The following is a 10,189-nucleotide window of genomic DNA, read 5'->3' on the forward strand; positions in this document are numbered from 1 at the left end:
AAATCATACTCTCTCTCTCTCTCTCTCTCCTCTCCTCTCTCTCTCTCTCTCTCTCTTTTGATTTCTTTTTCTTTTTAATGCAGTTAAATCTTTTCTCCCTTATTCTCCTTCTTATATACTCTGCAAAATCAACTCTCTCTCTCTCTCTCTCTCTCTCTCTCTCTCTCTCTCTCTCTTTGATATTTTTTTTTACTTTTTAATAGAATTAAATCTTTTTCTCCCCGTCTCTCTCTCTCTCTCTCTCCTCTCTCTCTCTCTCTAAAATAATTTTTCCCCTCTATTTAGATACTAAAATCTTCCCTCCACTCTTTCTAATAGGTTTCATAAAACCATGGACTCTCTCTCTCTCTCTCTCTCTCTCTCTCTCCCCTCTCTCTCTCTCTCATCACAAACACAATCACATATACATAATTAACACAAACAAATATAAAATATATATACTTACAAAATTACCCTTCATACAAAAAACAAAAACGTAAAAAAAAATACAAAATACATAATCAACACAAACAAATACAAAATACATAATGAAGGAGTTGCCCCTCCCGACCGCTTTCTTATAAAAAAATCTTTTTTTATGGAGTTTATAAAAATGGGACATTCTTGTCAATACTTTTTTCCTCCAAGAATGGGGAAAGGAAAAGATATTTGAATAGATTATTAAAGCCTTAAGATGACAACCCTTTATCGCTCAATATTACACAAGAGATTATTTTGTCATTATTATCATAATTATCGTTATTATTATTGGTATTATTATCATTTTGTTTTATCAAAATCATTGCTAATATTACAAGTATAATAATGATAGATTTTATTATTATCATTTATTATCATTACTAATCATATACTCTAAAATCAAACCATTGTTCTCTAATCTTGGGTAGTGCCATAACCTCTGTACCATGGTCTTCCACTGTCTTGGGTTAGAGTTCTCTTGCTTTAGGGTGCACTCAGGCACGCTATTCTATCTTAATTCTCTTCCTCTTGTTTTGTTTAAAGTTTTTATAAGTTTATATAGGAGATATTTATTTTAATGTTGTTGCTCTTCTTAAAATATTTTATTTTTCTTCGTTTCCTTTCCTCACTGAGCTATTTTCTCTGTTGGAGCCCCTGGCCTTATAGCATCCTGTTATTCCAACTAGGGTTGTAGCTTAGCAGATAATAATAATAATAATAATAATAATAATAATAATAATAATAATAATAATAATAATAATAATAGTTTATATATGAAAGATCCAATTTAATCTTAGTCACTGTTCTCGAAATATCATATTTTGAATGTTCATTACTTCTCGTGTAGTTAATTTATTTCCTTGTTTCCTTTCCTCACTGGGCTGTATTTCCCTGTTGGAGGTCTTAGGCTTATAGCATCTTGCTTTTCCAACTAAAGTTGTTGTAGCTTTATAATAATAATAATAATAATAATAATAATAATAATAATAATAATAATAATAATAATAATAATTTTAAAGTAATTATCTATTTATAATTATAATTTTCATTAGTATTATTATAATCGTATTAAAACTTTTTTTAATATTAGTAGAATATTACCACGACGATATTATTATTATTATTATTATTATTAACATCATCATCCTTATTATTATTATTATTATTATTATTATTATTATTATTATTATTATTATTATTATTATTATTATTATTATTATTATTATTAGCTAAGCTACAACCCTAGTTGGAAAAGCAGTATGCTACATGCCTGCTGGCTCCAACAAGGAAAATAGCCCAGTGAGGAAAGGACATTAGGAAAGTAATAGTAATAGAAACAATTAAATGTGAATTAAATTCACATTAATCATAAAAATGATAATAATAATATCAAAAGATATTCAGCTAAGAATATATTTCACAACCAACAATATATATATATATATATATATATGTATGTTATATATATATATATATATATTAGTTTATTCCTTTATATATATATATATATATATATTTATATATATATATATATATATATATAAAGGAATAAAACTAATATGATTCACTTATAGCAGAAGGACGATGTTACATTTTTTAAATATATCATATTTGAGGGCCAGTTATTTTAGGTAATTAATTAATAATAACAAAAACAACACAATCAAAACAATTTCAAAACAAATCAGCCTTCCTTTAAGAAAAAAAGAAAATTCTCGAAACTGCAAATCCGAATGTATCCAATAATCTTTGAGTGCCAGTTATTCAAGTAAAGAAAAAATTATAATAAAAACAACAATAACAAAAACAACACAATTAAAACAATTTCAAAACGACAGCCTTCCTTTAAGAAAAAAGAAAAAAATCTCGAAACTGCAAATCAGAATGTAACCTGCCAGTTGTTCAAGTAAAAAAATTATAATAAAAACAACAACAAAAACAATACAATTAAAACAATTTTAAAACAAATCAGCCTTCCTTTAAGAAAAAAGAAAAAAATCTCGAAACTGCAAATCCGAATGTATCCAATCTAGATGCTAATTCTTCTTCTTGTTTCTCTGATGGACGAGGTTAACAACCCCGGGGTTTTGGTCCGGCCCCGGGAGAGGCAGAACTCCCTTCCCTTCCTGGGGATTTTGGGAATTACAGGAGGCCTGGGGAAGGGGAGAGGGGAATTACAGGGTAAGGGGACGTTACAGTGGTGGGAAACAGAGGGGATTAGCATAAGCCAATCATCCCCCTGAATGGGGAATAGTTGGGGAAACATATAATAGTGTTTTGAGAAATGTTTTGGCTCTTTTTTCCAGTTTGGGGATAAAATCGAAAATGATGAAGTTCTTGCCTTGGAATCAGGACATGATATATATTCGTTTGTCTTTCGTATTTACTGCTGTCAGTTTGCCAGTCTGATTGAGTTAATATCTAGAATATTTTGATGAAAATATATAATATTTTGAGGAATATTTTAGCAATTTTTCTATTTGGGGATAAAATCGAAAATGATAAAGTCCTTGTTTTGGAATTAAGACACAAAACATATTTTGATGAAAACAAATAATATTTTGAGGAATATTTTAGCAATTTTTATATTTGGGGATAAAATCGAAAATGATAAACTCCTTGATTTGGAATTAAGACACAAAACATAATTTGATGAAAACAAATAATATTTTGAGGAATATTTTAGCAATTTCTATATTTGGGGATAAAATCGAAAATGATAAACTCCTTGATTTGGAATTAAGACACAAAACATAATTTGATGAAAACAAATAATATTTTGAGGAATATTTAGCAATTTTTATATTTGGGGATAAAATCGAAAATGATAAAGTCCTTGTTTTAGAATTAAGACACAAAACATATTTTGATGAAAACAAATAATATTTTGAGGAATATTTTAGCAATTTTTATATTTGGGGATAAAATCGAAAATGATAAAGTCCTTGTTTTAGAATTAAGACACAAAACATATTTTGATGAAAACAAATAATATTTTGAGGAATATTTTAGCAATTTTTATATTTGGGGATAAAATCGAAAATGATAAAGTCCTTGTTTTAGAATTAAGACACAAAACATAATTTGATGAAAACAAATAATATTTTGAGGAATATTTTAGCAATTTTTATATTTGGGGATAAAATCGAAAATGATAAAGTCCTTGTTTTAGAATTAAGACACAAAACATATTTTGATGAAAACAAATAATATTTTGAGGAATATTTTAGCAATTTTTATATTTGGGGATAAAATCGAAAATGATAAAGTCCTTGTTTTAGAATTAAGACACAAAACATATTTTGATGAAAACAAATAATATTTTGAGGAATATTTTAGCAATTTTTATATTTGGGGATAAAATCGAAAATGATAAAGTCCTTGTTTTAGAATTAAGACACAAAACATATTTTGATGAAAACAAATAATATTTTGAGGAATATTTTAGCAATTTTTATATTTGGGGATAAAATCGAAAATGATAAAGTCCTTGTTTTAGAATTAAGACACAAAACATAATTTGATGAAAACAAATAATATTTTGAGGAATATTTTAGCAATTTTTATATTTGGGGATAAAATCGAAAATGATAAAGTCCTTGTTTTAGAATTAAGACACAAAACATATTTTGATGAAAACAAATAATATTTTGAGGAATATTTTAGCAATTTTTATATTTGGGGATAAAATCGAAAATGATAAAGTCCTTGTTTTAGAATTAAGACACAAAACATATTTTGATGAAAACATATTTTGAGGAATATTTTAGCAATTTTTATATTTGGGGATAAAATCGAAAATGATAGAGTCCTTGTTTTAGAATTAAGACACAAAACATATTTTGATGAAAACAAATAATATTTTGAGGAATATTTTAGCAATTTTTATATTTGGGGATAAAATCGAAAAGAATAAAGTCCTTGTTTTGGAATTAAGACACAAAACATATAAGTTTAACAATATAAATATCAACCATAAATCCCATTTAGTATCGAATTCAACCTTGGGAATATATATCCACTGGAAATTCTTTTATGGTAAATGCTCTCGCTGGGCGAGGATTCGAACCTTTGCCTCTGATTGGAAAAAATGATAACAGTGATTACAAACCGAGCTATCAAGGTAGATAGAGTCACTACTGGCATTATTTAGACTCAGAGGCATAGGTTCGAATCCTTGCCCATCCAGGAGCATTTATCATGAAAGTACTTCCAGTGGATATATATTCCCAAAGTTGAATTTGATATTAAATTTCTTATTCCTGGTTTAGATATTAATCTTAAGCACTGTCGTTCGATTAGTTCATTATGCATGTTGCATAAGATTTTTCATAACTCTGACCATCCTTTACATTCAGATCTCCCTGGACAATTCTATCCTGTTTGTAATACTAGGCAGGCAGTTCATTCTAATAGCCAGGCCTTCTCCACCATGAGGCTCAATACTACACAGTATTTTAGAAGTTTTATTCCAGCTGTTACCAAGTTGTGGAATGATCTTCCTAATCGGGTAGTTGAATCAGTAGAACTTCAAAAGTTCAAAGTTGGAGCAAATGTTTTTATGTTGAACAGGCTGACATGAGTCTTTTTATTGTTTATATATGACATATCTGTTTTGACGTTGTAATTGTTTTTAGAATGATTTATTGTTAATTTATTTTCATCATTTATTCATTTCCTTATTTCCTTTCCTCACTGGGCTATTTTTTCCTATTGGAGCCCTTGGGCTTATAGCATCTTGCTTTTCCAACTAGGATTGTAGCTTGGCTAGTAATAATAATAATAATAATAATAATAATAATAATAATAATAATAATAATAATAATTTGTAGTTATTTACATCTATCAAAGTCAAGTATACTATAGTCCATTTCTTTTAGCGATGCATATTTGCACCGACTCGCAGCGGTGCCCTTTTAGCTCGGAAAAGTTTCCTGATCGCTGATTGGTTAGAATTATCTTGTCCAACCAATCAGCGATCCGGAAACTTTTCCGAGCTAAAAGGGCACCGCTGCGAGTCGGTGCAAATATGCATCGCTTAAAGAAATGGACTATAGTGATAAATAGTCAACAGTTTGTCTTTCTACAGTCTGACTGTTCATCTAAGAGTTATCTCGAAAAGACATTGATGGCATCCTATAGAATTTCTTGGACAAGCCCATGTGTCACGGAGAAGTTCATTACAGTTTAATCTCGATTCATTTAAAGGTTACAAGACCCGTTTTATGTATTTCTTTTTAGTGTCGATAAAGACACCTGTTAACTTTATACTTTCTAGCCTGATTTCTGATCTTTCGGAATCAAAAGAGCTATCAATTATACCTTGGAAGTTAAATTAAATACCTTTAAAAGACTCAAAAGATACTCAAAAGATTCTAAAGGCCATTTATTCTATCTTGAGGAATAGAATCTAACTGGGAAAGATAGAGGGTAATGGCGGGTTGACGCGGTCGAACTTTGCGTCGAACGCGTTTCGACAGACAGGTGTTTGAAGGGATGTTCCAACGTTCGTTGAACAGTTCGAAGGAAGTGTCTTCTCACCTGACTTTTGTGAGCTGGCCTTCATTGTCCACAACCCTTATGCATTTATGACTGTCTGCCACCTCTCCGAAACCGTTTGACTGGTTCGAACCAGTTCGACAAGCAGGTTCGGCAACCGGGTTCGACGAACCGTTCTACCATGTAGGCCCTGCTTAAGCTACGAACCAACGATACTTATGTCCGAAGTATTATAATTTGAGAATAAACGGGGAATACTAGATCTATTATTCCCAGCTTTAGTAGAAGCATATTTATCTATATATTTAAAAAGTTTTTGTGTTTGGGAAGACACAGGGATACCAACGGGTGTGACAATGCACATCAACTCCAGGTTGGGAAGAAGTTACTTCTCTTGTTTATTTATTTCCTTATTGCCATTCTCCACTGGGCTGTGTTTCCCTGTTGGGGACCTTGGGCTTATAGCATCCTACTTTTCCAGCTAGGGTTGTGATAATAATAATAATAATAATAATAATAATAATAATAATAATAATAATAATAATAATAATAATAATAATAATAATAGGGTTAGCTCGAAGGTGTTCAAAGATATTTATTCCTGTGTAGGTAGAAGAATTAGTGTGAACAGGGCTATTTTCTAGCTAGGGAAGACCAGTGAATGTCAATAGAAAGGATTCTAACCTTATAAAAGGTATATCAGGGGGCTGCTCTACATAATCATTCCTGTGTAGGTAGAAGAATTGAGGTGAAAAGGTATTTTTCTTGCTTGGGGTAGACCAGCGAATTCCAACAGACATGATTCTTCTTCTTCTTCTTCTTCTTCTTCTTCTTCTTCTTCTATGTGGGGTCGATGTTTCTGACCAGCTTTCTCCACCTACCTCTGTCCCACACCTCATCACCGGTTAATCCCTTTGATCGAAGGTCATCCTTGATACAGTCCATCCACTTTCGCTTTGGTCTCCCCTCTCCCCGTTCTCTGTACCTCCATTTCCATCACTCTCCTCCCAATATACTGTTCATCTCTTCTCATGACATGACCATACCACCTCAGTCTACTTTCTTCACCGGTTAATCCCTTTGATCGATGGTCATCCTTGATACAGTCCATCCACCTTCGCTTTGGTCTCCCTCTCCTTCTCGTTCTCTGTACCTTCATTTCCATCACTCTCCTCCCAATATACTGTTCAGCTTTCTCCATCTACCTCTGTCCCACACTTCATCACCGGTTAATCCCTTTGATCAGAGGTCATCCTTGATACAGTCCATCCACTTTCGCTTTGGGGAAAGAAGAAGACATGATTCTAACCTTGTAAGAGCTATATTACACTAGAAGATTATGGGAGTATCACCCATAACAGGGGATATATACGAGAAACTTTGAATTAATATAGACATAATATTCTGTGGGAAAAGATTGATTCATATTGAGAGAATGAGTTGAGCTTATAAAATAGCCCTGTGGGATTCAAGATGAAAAAAAGTTACATTTTTTAAGAATGCTATAGAATTGGGTTATTGATTCCAGCTTAGTGAATTCATTTATATTTTAGAAAGAGTCTTATTTTACCCAAGACTTCGATAATAACATCATTGTGACTTCTCGTTCAGATAGGCAAGTTAAATGTAGCGGAAAATTCAATCAAATCAAATGAGAAAACGATTTTACGCTATGTGAACGTTTTCGTTGGAGAGAGAGAGAGAGAGAGAGAGAGAGAGAGAGAGAGACAGAGAGAGAGAGAGAGAGAGAGAGAGAGAGAGAGAGAGAGAAGGCGATGGATAGAGATGTCATAAAAACAAAAACAAAATAAGAGGCATTCTCAGAGGGATAGACAATAAACGAGAGAGAGAGAGAGAGAGAGAGAGAGAGAGAGAGAGAGAGAGAGAGAAAGGCGATGGAAAGAGATGTCATAAAAACAAAAAAATAAATAAGAGGCATTCTCAGGGGGATAGACAATAAACGAGAGAGAGAGAGAGAGAGAGAGAGAGAGAGAGAGAGAGAGAGAGATATTTAGGTCAAGCAATTCCTAGTCTAACGTTTTGAAATCATGATCTATTTTCTTTTGTTGTTCAGAATAAGTTGATTGTTGCCTAAGTTCTTTGGTGTCGTGATATTTGTTATAATGATATAATGATTTTGTGCATTGTGAATGCTGTGATGTTATGGTACTTAGCTACATTGTACCATTCATTATCAGGAACTGCTAAAATGGCCAATGAAGAGAGGATTTGGACTAAGAATTTTCGTGATTGAAATTTAGGAGTTCAAGAGAAATTTATGAGACAAGTTTACAAAAAGGCACTTTTCCAGAGAGGAGAGAGAGAGAGAGGAGAGAGAGAGAGAGAGAGAGAGAGAGAGAGAGAGAGACTGCTTCCAAATGAATAATAATCCACACTTCCTTATTTCATTCATGTTTTAGAACAAGAATGACATAAGTGATACGCCTTTTCCTAATAAATTTGAGCTTGTAAGTGGGTGTCGACGTACTGTTAATGGGTTGTTCTTAAGGATGGCCACTAACAACCTATGTTTGAAATTTTAGAAATTCAAATTATTGCATTTTTTCGTCTAGAAGGTCTACATTTCATGTTTAAAATGACTCAATTAATAAAATCTTTTTGTGTTATTACTGATATTTTATTTTTTGTATATTTTCACTAGTACAAACGTTTCCCTTACATAATGATATTCGGCATGGGTGTATATTTATGTATATTTTCATCAATATTTTTGAGGGAAACTTTATATATAAGTATCCCATGTAATGTATCCTGTACCACATTTTCTATTACTCATCATATACGATCCGTTTTCTTTCTTTTTCTATGGGATTCCTCAATAAACATTTGCTACATTCATGTTCCTCTTATTTCTTCGTAATCTCGTTTATATATTTATATTTTTTAAATTATGATCATTCTTAGATATGATTGAAATATCAGAGACTGTAACTAAATATACCAGGAGCGTAATATTTTCTCAAAAATTCACACACGAGAGTATATTACCGAAGCCACATATTCCTGTCTGCATTTTGTACATATAACTATATTTTATACCCTTAAATATGATATTTATGCCATTATGAACCTAATTGATGATGAAAATTTACCGTTAAGAGTCCGTGTTTATGCATACTAAGGTCTATTCAATTGATATTAACAAAAATAAACTTTAAGATGTTTTCTCAAAACTTTAAATTTTCGGAAAAATGCATATAATTTTTCTAATATTGATAGATTTTCGTCATTCAAATCGGAAAAAAATAAGGAATCTTAGTATTTATAATCTGAAGAATAGATTTTCCTAGAAAATCTGAAAAAAATCTATATGAAAAATAGTTACAATTAAAAGCGTCTTCTATACATTGATAAAATGATAGGCCTACATATAAAAATGAATTATATCAAGATTTCATATTTACAATCTGTTGGTAAATGAAATAATCTTTCAAACTTTTTTTTTATAAAAAGAAATTCAATGAGACACAAAAAGGTAGATAGAGTTTGAAATAACCCAAAAAATATGATTATTTTAATATGCTAATACCTAGGCTATTTTCAATGTATGTATGTATGTATGTATGTAGGCTATGTATGTATGTATGTATGTATGTATGTATGTATGTATGTATGTATGTATGTATGTATGTATAAATATGATTTTATATAAAGCTGATAGCTGAAGTTCCCGGAATGTATATAGCCTAGGCCTAGTGATTTTGGGTCTTTTTTTTAATTATCTGGTCTTTCTTCATATCCTAAATATGTTGGTAATTAGTGATTGAATGAGCTATTACAACATTTATTCATCTATTTTCAATTCAAGTTTGGAATGAGTTGACATTCCATGGAAAAAGTTTATTGCTGTCAACAATAACTTTAACCTCTCCATCTTCATCTGTCCCTTTTGTTGTTGAAATTTGCATTTGCAAATTACCGTCTTTGATGGCATATACTGTAAGTATAACAGACACACACCTGTAGGTTATCTCTTGTTGTGAAATTTAAGTTCTTATTTTTTTTTATATTTCTTTAATATCAAACAACTATTCTACTACTCCAATATACATTGAGTGAACAGACTTTTCCCCACTATTCTTCCTCCCTCCCTCATTCATTCAATCATTCTCTCTCAAAACGAATTATTTATCGACATTTCTCTTCTTTTATTCTATATTTTTTTATTATTTATAAACATAATTTCTTAATATTTCTTAAAGATTTGAAC

Source organism: Palaemon carinicauda, unplaced genomic scaffold (assembly GCF_036898095.1).
Source record: "Palaemon carinicauda isolate YSFRI2023 unplaced genomic scaffold, ASM3689809v2 scaffold493, whole genome shotgun sequence".
NCBI lineage: Eukaryota > Metazoa > Arthropoda > Malacostraca > Decapoda > Palaemonidae > Palaemon > Palaemon carinicauda.